General features: G+C 39.2%; 1 protein-coding gene across 1 annotated transcript in view; it reads right to left on the bottom strand.

The window, feature by feature from the left end:
* The window catches only part of nlgn2b (neuroligin 2b), a 66341-nt gene extending 54208 nt beyond the window's left edge, over positions 1 to 12133 (bottom strand). Inside the window, exon 1 of the mRNA XM_043250814.1 lies at positions 11353 to 12133. The gene's annotated coding sequence lies outside the window, so the exon portion shown is untranslated. The remainder of the gene's footprint in view (positions 1 to 11352) is intronic.
* Between the last annotated feature and the right edge of the window lie 911 nt (positions 12134 to 13044).

Here is a 13044-nt window from a genome sequence, read left to right as displayed (position 1 = left end):
AGACTCAGGACACGACCCAGCGGGGAGACAGATAGGTGTGAAAAACAAAAAGATAAAAAAAAACACACATCTCCACCTCTGTTTGGTCAGACAATCAATACGTCACCATGGAAACCGGCATCTTTGTAGAGGAAAACACACAGATAAATATAAAACTGATTACGATTACGTTTCCACTAATACGTTTGTTAATTTCCTAATTTAATATCACCTTTAAATTTTACCTAATGTGCTAAAAGAGTTCAGCGAGGACAGTTAAGCTAATAAACTGTATGTTTTCCATTAGTCAGTCTGGTCTGTAACGCCTACCCTACAGCTGATTGCCGTGACTCATGGCTTATTCACAGCACTGCCTTTTAGTTTATTAAGTCCTTTTACACCAATTTGTTTCAATCCCACCTTTTTACACCACAAGAGGACAAACTGTCCTGTTTCGTTGTGTGGGCTGTGTGTGAGCGTTTGTGTGTGTGTGTGTGTGTGAGAGAGAGAGAGAGAGAGAGAGAGAGAGAGAGAGAGAGAGAGAGAGAGAGACAGAATGGATGTCGCTTTTACTCCCTGTAGCAGCATCTGCTTCCGTTGTACTGTACATGAATGATAAATAATAAAATAAAACTTATAAGGATAATAGCTGAATTTTTATTCAAAAAAATATAAAAGTTGTGTGAAGTGGCTCAATTTTTTAATACACTAAATGTACATTCATGTCACAGTCAGATTTTCTTGGTTAAACATCTATCTATCTATCTATCTATCCATCTATCTTTCTATCTATTTTATAGTTACATTACATTTCTGAATTGTAATGTGCTGCACTACTTTTGCATTACTTTTTAAATTAGTTCATTAAAATAACTACATGTATAAAAGCCATCATATCAAAATAGCTAAGTCCAAATAGCTAAAATGTTTATTGCAGCTTATTGTAAATCTAGTATAAGGCGAACATGGCATAGTATGACCGTCTATAGCATAATGTAAAGACTCTTGGTAAGTAACAGTAAGTAACAATGACTGTCAGAATTACAAAAGTGGACAAACTTCAAAAGTAAATTATGGCAGAGACACCAAATGCAATAAAGCTATAATCTAATCACATAATGTGGCAATTAATTAATAAAATTAATCTCAAAATTAAAAGAAGATTAATTAACATGCACATCAATTTGAGATGAAGTAATTATTTAAAATAGAAAAAATAGACATTATTTCTATTAAACTAAATCGACATTACAAAGAATTAGCTTTAGAAAGAAATATTTTAATTTAACATACACAAATACAATGCCAGTAGGTGGTGGCAAATCCCTGTCTTAATAAGGGAGTTATTCAGTCATGCATTGATTCGTTCAGATGGATTCGATTGATTCCTTCAGAAATGAAGCCAAACGGCTCACTGAATCATTGATTCGCTGTTTGTTTAAAAACATGTATTCATAATGAAATGCCGCTGTATGTTTATCCGAGACACACAACAGTTCTCTTTTCTCTAGGGATTTAGTTTTGCTGGATACTGACAATGTGTCTAAAAAAAAACCCCAAAAATTATACCCAACCCTAATTTTAACGGGTATAATATTACCAAAATTGTATTAGCAATGTGTTATATTATTGCATTACAGCAAAAAGTAATATATAACTGTAATTGAGTTACTTTTGTAATGCGTCACTGCCAACATGAAGTCAAACTAAGTATTTTGTTGTTTAAAGAGCACATTAGTAATATGCGCCTGTAAGTGTGTCCACAGCGCACGTACACTTATTACACACACATGAATGCACAGCAGCACATAAATATGGCAAATATTACAAACTGAAGGATTACAATGTAAAATATTATTATTGTGTAGGCTACATAAATACAAAAATTCCTGCATGTCATAATTGAGAGCCATAATATCAGAATTAGGCTACCTACTTGCTCGCACACGAGTAGCTCTGAAACATGTTCAGTCTTTGCTCGTTTGCAAATTTCGCCGTTTGAATAGCGAATACGACATGGCACCAGTGCAACTGTCTCTTTAAGGAAATGGGATGAGACTCTGATTGGTTTATTGTACATCATGTAATTCCAAACCCGTAAAAGGTTTGTTTACTCTCGGGAACACAATTATATTATAGATATTTTGTATGAAAACTGGGAGACTTGTGACTGTCCGATTGACTGTAAAAAAAAAGTGACGAACACTGTTAAGGTCCAGAAAAGTATGAAAGACGTCATCCTGACATCATCAAAGACATCATTAAGAAGCGACAAGAATACTTTTTGTATGTAAAGAAGATAAAAATAACGTGATTAATGACAAAATTGGATTCTGACATGCACAAAATGATGGCGTGATTGAGCAAGCCCTTTTAGGGGGATGTGTACAAGTCATATCTTAGAAAGAATACCTCTTTGGTTTTGAGACTTTACTCTTTGAAACAATACAGATCTTCTTTATGCACCAAAAGCTTGTAAGAAAAATTTGAAATCACATCATATGATTCCTTTAAAACTTAATGGCCATCAGTTCGGGGCAAAAAACATCTGTGTGTTTGTAAAAAAGCGCATTAAAATATGTTCAATGAACATTTAACAGTTGGCACAACCGTTGGCACAATAAAAAGCTAATAATAAATGAATTTTGGAAATTGTACTGTATCTTAATCTTAAATATATAAAACATATATACACTATTAAATATTATTACACACTTTCTATGTACTTTACATTAAATGAGATGTGACCGTCCTTGGTGTGAATAGGTCTTTAGACAGGATAAAAGCCACATTTAACTACGTTTCATTTCATAATGAATGAAATCAAAGACATGAACCATGCAGTTTTATTGACAGGATGTCTTAAGGTCATGTCGATGTTTCATAGGCTAACTACTTTTCCAAAATTATTTTGTACTTGTAAAAAAAAATAATACAAAATTTTATTATGATTGACAACAGCAATACCCATTGAACATACTGTACATCTATTCTCGCATAGCCCTGTTTTAATTTTCATACGATTAAATGGTGTCTACCTTGAATAAGGTCTATATGGAATTAGCTTTATACTAAATTATACATTCAGCCTTCAAGCAAAGCATTTTTTTTTTTTTTTTTTTTTTGGTGGATGCTGCTTGCATCAGAGTCGACTGTCTATGCACCAAGAAACACAGATTTTCCTCTTATTCTGTCTTTTGTATCAAATTCTCTCTCTGGCATCATTAAATCCATCCCCTGTACAGTCTAGGCCTGCCAAACTACATGCATACAGTCATGCCAAATTCCCCAGCAGACCCCACACACATCCACGGCTTAAAAAGCAGCTCCAGCTCTCGCCAGCACCCCTCGCCGATCCTCCCACCTCAGCGAGTTAACCCACACATGAAAGCGAGTGAGACGGGAGAGGAGAGCCAGGCTGCAGTCTCCCGAGGCCACTCTCTTCTGTTTAGAGGCACCCACAGCTTTCTGAGGGAGGGATTAAACCTTCAGCTCTAGCCAAGCTAACTGGCCCTAACCGAGGAGCTCAGAGGGAGGCAGAAGACAGAGCTTTGGCTAAAAAGACCAATTCCCCAGTGGCACATGCATGCATCTGTGTGTGCTTCCGTATGAATGAGTACAGTGCTTATATGCAGGTTTAAAAATGGAAGAGTATGTGCAGATAGAGAGGTTGTGTTTACGTGTAACGCGGTGTATTTGTATGATGTTCTTAAAGCTCAGCTGGTAGAACATGGCGCTGTCACACCAAAGGTTCTGAGTTTGATTCTCAGGTACATAGATGCTGATAAAATGTAAAAGTTGTGGATAGAAGCGCACACCATACTATATATAAATGTATAATATATTCAGGACACTACAATATACTGCAAGAGAATGGGTTTTCAAACTAGAAACTTATTTCATACTAACATTCAGTATTTTTTTTGTAAAGATCTAAAATCAGAAGGTTAATAGTATTTATTAATTAATCGATAAAGTCATATTTAAAATATATTTATTTCAAATCCATGAACATATTTACTGATATATCACTCAAGACTTATACAAAAAGACTAATATAAGATATAATATAATTATAAATATTAAAATTATGATTAAACTTTATTTGAAATACTGCTTGTGCACAATGCTTTTTGTTTTAATATCTTGTATGATCTTTGATTTAATGATACTGAAATCAATATATAAGATATATACATACATATAAACATACATATAAATATAAATATTACACATGCATGTATTACATAGCCTATATATTTTCATTTGGGTTTTAAACATTAGACACAGATACACAGACACACACACATATACTACATATATATATATATATATATATATATATATATATATATATATATATATATATATATATATATATATATATATATATTAGTTATATAAGTATATTTTAATTGGGATTTTCTGCATAAATATCTATCTGCCTCTTGTTAAAGAACCAACATTATTTGGGACCTTGCGATAATAAAAACACCAAGCCCTATAATAGTGTTTAAAAAGCATGATATATGAATGTCATAATCAAGAATTATCATGCTATTGTAGCAATGCCACAATATTTTCTTACAGTGTGCGAATACACACACAGATATAAATACGAACACACGCACACACATATTGTAGATTACTTTTTGGTAAAGGAAACAGTACTTTAGAATCGCTAATTGACTCTTTGCACATCTGAGATTGTCGCAGTCAACTGGGAATTGCTAAATTTGTCCAAAATTATGTCTACGCATCAGTTCCACAGGCTCTATCTTCTGCACCTACTTCACATTTCATTCAATTCTCTCTGCCTCTCGCTTTCGCCCTCAGAGGGGAAATGAACCCGATCTCTGGCATCTGGTCTTGTTAGATGGATGTAAGGCGCATGAGGAGAAGGTGTATGAGCGAGAACCAATAGAAACGGGTGAAACAGAGCAATGCTCGTTGCTGAGATGTTGGCTGTTTCTGTGAGTGTACGTGAACTCTGAGGAAAGAGGGGGGGCTGTGATTTAACTCAGGGTCCAGGACAGCCTGGATGGGCCCCATCCATCTTCCAAAGTAATTACGCATTGACGCTCCCCATTGGAGGGGGGACGTCGGCCTCTCCATGGCTTTATAAATCACCACTCGCTACAAGTAGCAGGCCAGAGAGAGAGAGATGAGCGCTTTAACAGTAACACCGCGTTTTTTAAGCTTAAGGAGGAAAAAAAATCTGACATGCAATATAGAACATGTCTTTTTTGTTGCTTAGGCTTTTAGTTTATGGCTGTACAATAGAGATATATTTTAAAAGCAAAGAAAAATTCAGCTCACTGTACACGAGCATCACTCAGCGAACTGTACCGGTGTACTTTTCCGCCTTTAACATCACACTCCTGTCCTCGGGGGATGTTTGGACATTTTCTCAGCCATGTTGTCTTTCAACACAGTTACCGCTAAACAGAGCACGAGTCAAGTTCTCGGCCGTCCTGTCTGTCTCAGTCCCTCTCCAGACAGAGTGATTGGTGGCACTGGTCCCAGCTGGGCTGGCATATTGATTGGGGGTCGGGAGGCTGGCCCGGCCCGATTTGTTTCCCTCAGAGACAGGGCTGTCAGTCAGGGCATGCTGTACGCCTGGTTTAATGGCAGTAGCTATGAGAGTGATTGAAGTACATGGGTGATCCTTCTGCTAACATGGTGATATGCTATCAGCCTTTTGGGACTTCAGCTATTTTATCGTTCCCTTTCAAAATAATGGGTTGCGAGAGAGAGTGAAGAAAGGATGGGGGGAAAAAGCGGATTCTGGTCATGTAATCAAGAAATAGAGACATAATACCTAGCAAAGATATTAAGTATTGAAAAGCCAAGAGTCTGTCTAGACTTATCCTTCATTGTCAAAGTGAAAAGACAAAAACGAAATCATTTTACGCTGAGAAATATTTCAGATTTTAAGCTATGCCGTTCGTGAACTTTAAATGTGAGCAGAAAAAAATTAATGCCATACTCTAAGTGATGACTTCCTTGTTGTGCAGCAATCAAACACAACTTTGGCAGCAAGAGAAACTAGGCAGCTTCATTTCATTTCTGGAACTGGCCCATCAACATGCCTGCTCTAAATAAATAAAACAATGCTGCACATGTAGCAATTCTTCTCTCTTGTCACTTAACCTTTCTCGCATTATGCAATGGTCATTTTAATGATTCCTGCACACAAATGAATGATGTTCAGGTACTGGACGATTACACTTGGAATTTTAGCGGCCTGTTAAAAATAAACCCAAAGACTACAAGGCACATTAACACTTTACTGAATACAAATTTATGGAGCCATTAGTTCTACAGCCCAACTTAAAGGTCAAACGAGAAGTAATGCAGTTAAATTTCAAATTGCTCAGCATCAACACCACAGCGTGTTCGAGAGCTCTCTTGTAGATTAAATTTCTCTAATCAGTTTAAACTGATTGTTTTAGTGCATAATACAATCTGAGGGAAAGCATAAATAATATTGCACTGCGTTTTTAATAGATACAAAATAGAAAACTGAATTTAAAAAATCTCCGCTGGACTTGAATGTCAATGCAGGAGTTGTTGATGAGCACTCAGTCAGAAACTGATCGATTGATGCATTTTGAGAATGACTCAACCAGCAAGACAATCAATAGTTAGAATTCATTATTAATTCAGGTTCATAATGCTGCTATTCTTCATTCTCACATAAACACAGGAGATATTAACACATGCTGCGTGATGACATGCAGGTTTAGAAGTAGTTGTTCAAGCTGGTTTGGAAATTAAATGCTATTATATTTCTCACATCATCCAATGCACCTGTCATTACGGCCTACTTTCTCAAAAAAAAATTCAAGTTGCCAGAGCAGCTTCCATCCAATCCATCTGTAGGATAAACGGAAAGTGCAAGAGTTGTTTACCAACATATTGCTGGAGACACAAAATAGCAGCATTACAAAACTATGAAACGAATACTGGCCTTAATTTTTTACAAGCTTTTAATCCTCATTGCAAGGCGACAGCTGCACGTAGTACTCCCATTGATACAGGAATACAGAGAGGAGTACTCTAAAAAAAAGACTATTTTTGGCATCTATTACCTCCCAAAATCTTCACAGAATCTTAAAAGAACCTATTCTAAAAAGAATGTGAAGAACCAATTGTGCAATGGAAAGCCTCCATAGTTTTATCATGACATTGAGGTCAATGAAGAAACGTGATCTTAGAAATAGATGATCTTGGTTCCATATTTGCATAAAAGAGTTTGCCTTTGTTGTATCACAACCATCAAAAATCTGTGGATTCTCTCAAAGCCTGTACGACTAAGTCTAGGAACTTTCATCCATTCAAGGCACTGGGAGAGGGAGAACCGATTTTGTTGCACAGAGACTGAGACAATCAACATTCAGAATGAAGAGAGGAAGCGTGAGGAGGAATCTTGGGGAGGTTTCTTGATGTGATTACACCGGGCAGCACTCGACTATGTTTAACACTCAAGGGCGGGAGGGTCCACACTAAAACCCAAGATCAATACGCAATTTTACAATCATCACCTCGTCCATAATTGGCTTGAAATGAACCTGCAGAATGTCAATATCAGTTCGAGAGTGTCACCGTTCACTCGAGTCTTCTTGTACCGGCGGATGAGTCATTAAACATACACCCTTGACAAACTCCTACTATTCAACATAATTTTTTGGTGCATTTTCCACTCTAAAAACACACTGCAACAAAGCCAGATGCTCACCTTCAGGGCAACTTACTGTGCCTGAAATAGGACACATTTTACATTCTGTAATTAATTCGTAACGCTGGATTTATGCCATTAGGGTAAGATAATGAAGGAAGGCAGCACACTTAAAGTGCACAGAAGCTTTACTAAACCCGAGAGCTTAACAGAGCCAATTCTGACTAAATCAAGGAACACCGGATGGAAACGGACCATCCTTTCGTCTGTTTCCTGTCGCTGCCATATTTGTTTGGAGTTTTTCCAGGACTAATGAACCTCCACTGCTCCTCTAAAGCTGCAACGTAGCCCCAGCTGTGATTTAGGTTTCCAAACAAATTAATAATTGAATACAGTTTTCAGAACAGCAGGGAAAAACAGCATCAGTCTTTTTTTCCATTCGACATGAATCTGTTTTACCACCATCTACATTTACCCCTTGAACCACGGAGTGATCCACTGACTTTACTCCCATCCTTTTTCTTCATTTCCATTCCAGATCCTTTCAGTTTCAGGCTGTGTGCTGAGGAGCGAGGGAGCGCCATGTTCTAGGCAACCTTTAAGCTCAGCACCATCCTAAAAAAATATCTTCTTGACGGATTACAGGTTCTCTCAGTCCCGAGCCAAACTCAAGATGAGTGGACTCTCCGGCCTTTTTTATTGCTATCCAAGAAAGATAGACCACAGATGTGGCATTTAGCATGTCTATCTGTGGATTCCAGACTTCTGAAGGACAGGAATTATTTGAGGGAGCTGTAAAGTCAGTCCGGAGCTTTTCTAACAAGATGTCTCTGCATCTGTCACATAGGACAAGAAGGAAACTTGACTCAGCACTCTTCTGAAAGAAGCTAGATGCAGGTAACACACCTCCAGGAAAAGTTATGAGGGGAGATTACGACTTTATTAGTGCATTTACAGCTCAGAACAACGGCAGGACTCTGTCGGGCAACGGGCACCACATATCATGCACTGAAGCTGAAATATAGATCTAGACGGGAGGGGGCTGTCAGGTTCAGCCGATGATTCATTGCTTGTGGCGATGCTGTCTACAGTGAGCGGATCATGCTGCACATGCTGGGACAGAGATAATGGCACACAGATGTCTGAGCACATCAGGCCACACAATGCAACAGCCGCAACTCCACTACAACAAAAGTGGAGTTCAGAAAGCGTGTACCGCGATCAGACATTGTTGCGGAAAATCAAGCGCTACCAACTCACGGGTCACAGACGCTTTGAAAGATGTAGAAGAAGGGTTGCGTGACACTTCAAGGAGAGCAAGGTTTATAATGCTCGCTTGAGCGCAGCGTAAACATTCAGAAATGCTTATCTGTACAATTGTATGCTCAAATGCTGCATCCTAGGACGAAGAGATAATAATGTCGAATAAAAACGGTATTTTGCAATTTCACTGACATTGCGTTTACAAGACTAGACAGAGGTCGGGCTTTTGTGGAAGATGAAAGCTTTCCAATAAAATTCCGCATGGACACAAAATAGCGTCTGACGAATACTGTTGTGCATGTGTGAACTGAAAAAAAAAAAAGATGCTCTGACCTTGGGTATTCCTTGGAGTGAAAGAAAGGAAACATTGTTACTGTCATCATGAATTGTTAATATAATTATCCTCTTTTGCATAAGTGAATAAGTAAAGCACTCAGAATCAAAACCCGAGTTCTGTTTTCAAAATTACAGCTGTCCATCACTGCCAGACAGTAGCACCACACAATAAGGATGTTTCTGATTTATTCACAAACTCCATTTTAAAGGGGCTAAGTCTAAAACCCATCTCTTTCCGTTTTGCCCAGTGCTCAGAGAATTTTAAAGTTTAATAAGGCTGCAGTCCATGTGAGTGCTTCCCAAGACGGCATACACACACAAACCACAGGCTGCACAGAAGGGCACATGGAGGGGGTTACATCAAGCTAACACTGCACTTTTCTTCATTATTTACCTGTTCTGAGGCCTGGGCCAACCTCAGACACAAGCAATTCTCTGTCCCCCTTACATCACAAACACTCCAGCCCTGGGTATACAGCACTCTAACGTTGTTCTGCTCACAATAACGAAGGCCATTTGCCCTGACTTCGGGGCATTCCGGCTGTGCTTCATCCATCTATCAACATATTGTAAGACTCATTAAAAATCAGGTTTGATGTGGGCATTCAGTTGAGCACAGCAGAAAGAAGAACGGGAGAGGTGATAATGCACAGCAGCAACGGAGCAAACGGCACAAGAGCCTGTAAAAAACAACAAACAAAAATGATTGCCTAACAACTTATCATTATCCGTCAATCTGACTTGAATAATACTTTATGACATTAATGTAACAGGACTGCCATTAGTCTCTAACAGTGTTTTGTTGTGGCTTCATGGCCTTTTCTTTGTATCCTGCTCTTGCAATGTGAAAAACGCGATTGTCAAATTAAATTGAATTACATACAGAATCAGTCATTTTCAACCTAAAGCATCACTTGGGTCCATCCTTTTTGTCTGTAATTCATTCAAAACAATACACTACAGTTGTTTTTATCTACAGCACTTTGAAGTCCGCAAATCTAATGATTTGATTCGTACAAAATACTTGCCATTGCCTTATTTCTACCGATTTTTTTTTTTGTCCTCTTTAGAGTGGGTCACCGACCAGGGGGTTTTGTCTTTTTATCTCACGTAAGAGAGCATGATGGATGCGCACAGCAACATGAAGTCTGAAGGCCGAATGCTCCACATAGACACATGCTCTGAAATCAACTACTAGTTTTTCCTCAATCCACGTGAGGGACTGCAGCAGAACTCCAGCAAAGAACGGGTAAGCTCTGAGCAGCATGAAGAGCTCACCTCTGCTACATCGTACAAGGACGGCAGACAGCTTTAGTGGCACTAAACGATTTACATCGGGTCATATCAGACATTAGACCGACGAACCAGCACTTGGGTTGGGAACGGGCACATCCTCAGCCTTCAGGAGAACAGAGGACTCCTTGTCTGTGCTGAATTCTGCCATTGACAGAGCACTGCCCAACCACCACAGCATATAAATGTGCCCCCTCTGTGAGAGCCATGGCTTCCTATACACCTCCGTACCTTTGCGTGCATGGGCGTCGTGGGTGTGCAGTTGGGTTAGGTGGGTTGTCTTTGCTCCATCCTATCTCACACTTACGTAAATGCCATTAAACATTTAACAGGCGATGGGAAGTCCGTGGGTTGCGGATGTTTGCCATCATTCAGGGCGCATTACCATTATCTATCAAGTGCAAAAATAAATCAATCCTCGCGTTGCCAGAGGGACGAGCGATGGATGCAATTAGAGGCGCAAATGGCCGGTAAAGGCCACGCGACAACGTCGCGTCGAGATCATTTGATGTAGATCTGACGAACGCTTCGTTTTTCTTTGAAGCAGACGAGACACGCCAGAATAAAACAGTAGGATATGCGGATGTCGGCCAAGTGTGTCAATCACAAAAACCTCTATTTTATTATCAACAGGCCACGGCGGTCGGCACTGCCTGACAAAAGCGCACCTTTATTGAACACTTCTAATTAGACGTCTTATTCGTGAACGGTGCGCCAACCCGATACAGACGCGTTACTCGCGCACATCGTGCAAACGTACATGTATGTATCGTAATGACAGACAACAGAAAGCCGCTTACCGCGATGAAAGGTATGTAGTCGATGCGTCTCCGGTTCTTTCCCGGTGATTATTCGTACTTCAGTGCTGAAGCCGGTGTTTATGCCATCGGTATTTTTTTCTGAGGTAATTCGTCATGAACGTGTCGCAGGCTCTCACACATCAATTTACCTTCTTCGCGTCGGTCGGCGTCCCCAAAACAATAAAAGAAAAACGGAAAGGAAAGAAAAAAGACATAAAAAGGAAGGAGGATAAGGGAAATTAAGAAATGGAAAAACGAACGGGGAATAAACACCTCTTAACACCTCCTCCTCCTTTTTTCTTTCTGTTTATCTGACAACACCCGTGTCTTCTGACGGCGAGGTTACAACATATTTTATCACTATAAAGGAGGTAGGGAAATGATAAAATAAAACAATAACAGAAACAAATGCGTATAACGCATTAGCGGCTAACTCAGCGCTCTGTCGTCATGGCGACCCATTTCAGAGTCCGTTCGTGCATCAAAAAACAGCAAATAATAAAAACCATCCGGTGGCACGACTTCTCATTTGCTGTCAGTCCGTCTCACTCATAAACGAGTCCTCTTCTTTTGTGTACAAGTGGGAAAAAACAACTGAGATTCGTCTTCCTTTCTCTCGCCGCTATTTGATGATAGCGATAATAATTATTATTATCCCCACTCGTGAACAATGAAGATGTATATGTCTCTCAGATATCCATTCCGCACTTCACGCACAGCTGTCAAGATTCAGGAGTCCAGAATCCCGATGTCCGCCTCTCTCGCTCTCGCTCTCTCTCCCACACGCGCACGCGCTGTGGCAAGCCGGAGAAACATTTCTTTCCAGAGCTCGGGATAGTTTCAAGTAATTCTGTCACCTATTTTTTCAGTTTCACTTCTTTGCTAGTCACTATCCCAAAAGCGAGAGAGAGCCGACTCTTTACATATTAGCATTAACAAGTGGCAAACTCAGAAAAACAGACTTACACTGTAACGAGCTTACTTACAATAACAGCTGTCAGTGTGAGAACCTTGTCCCAAGATGTTTTCGCTAAATTATGGAGACAGAAGGACCACCTTTCGTTGAGGAGCATTCAAGTGCCATGGTGAGATATATAAAAGTTTTTTTTTAATTAATATTGCGTGTTACAACTTTAATTTGGCGAACAAGGTTTTTACAGATCACAATGCAAACCTGGAGAAACCTCAACACAGTTCATGTGCCATAGGGAGCAATTAAATTAATTCAGGATGACATTAACATTCCGCTTGAGAAGATTAAACGTTTAACTTAAGAGTATGACAACCATATTCCATATTCCAAATTCCATTTCTAATTCTACTGTCAGTGTTGCAAATACTTCAGGCACAGAAGTATTTGTAACAGCATAAACAGCATCCAAACAATGAGATCTTAGGATCTTCCGATGTTTCTGAAACCTAAAGCTGGCCAAATTTCCATCCCCGTGCAAGTGATGCTCAGCTGCTATTGGCTCATTCGTGTTTGAGGGGAGGGACTTAACGATAGGTCAACTGGCCTGCACGTTGTCTCTGATATGTATTTGTGGTAATTAGGAATAAAAAAAAGATTATTTGCGTCTGCATATTTTTTTTATTTAGTTTTGAAAGCGTAGCGAGTTATTTATGTGGGGTAAAACGGGTATCTGTTTAAGTAAAACGTGGTAAAATGTAGTAAAGCAGTCTACTCGATGT

This window comes from Puntigrus tetrazona, chromosome 10, assembly GCF_018831695.1.
Source record: "Puntigrus tetrazona isolate hp1 chromosome 10, ASM1883169v1, whole genome shotgun sequence".
Taxonomy (NCBI): Eukaryota; Metazoa; Chordata; class Actinopteri; order Cypriniformes; family Cyprinidae; genus Puntigrus; species Puntigrus tetrazona.
This window is presented reverse-complemented; position numbering and strand designations above follow the sequence as displayed.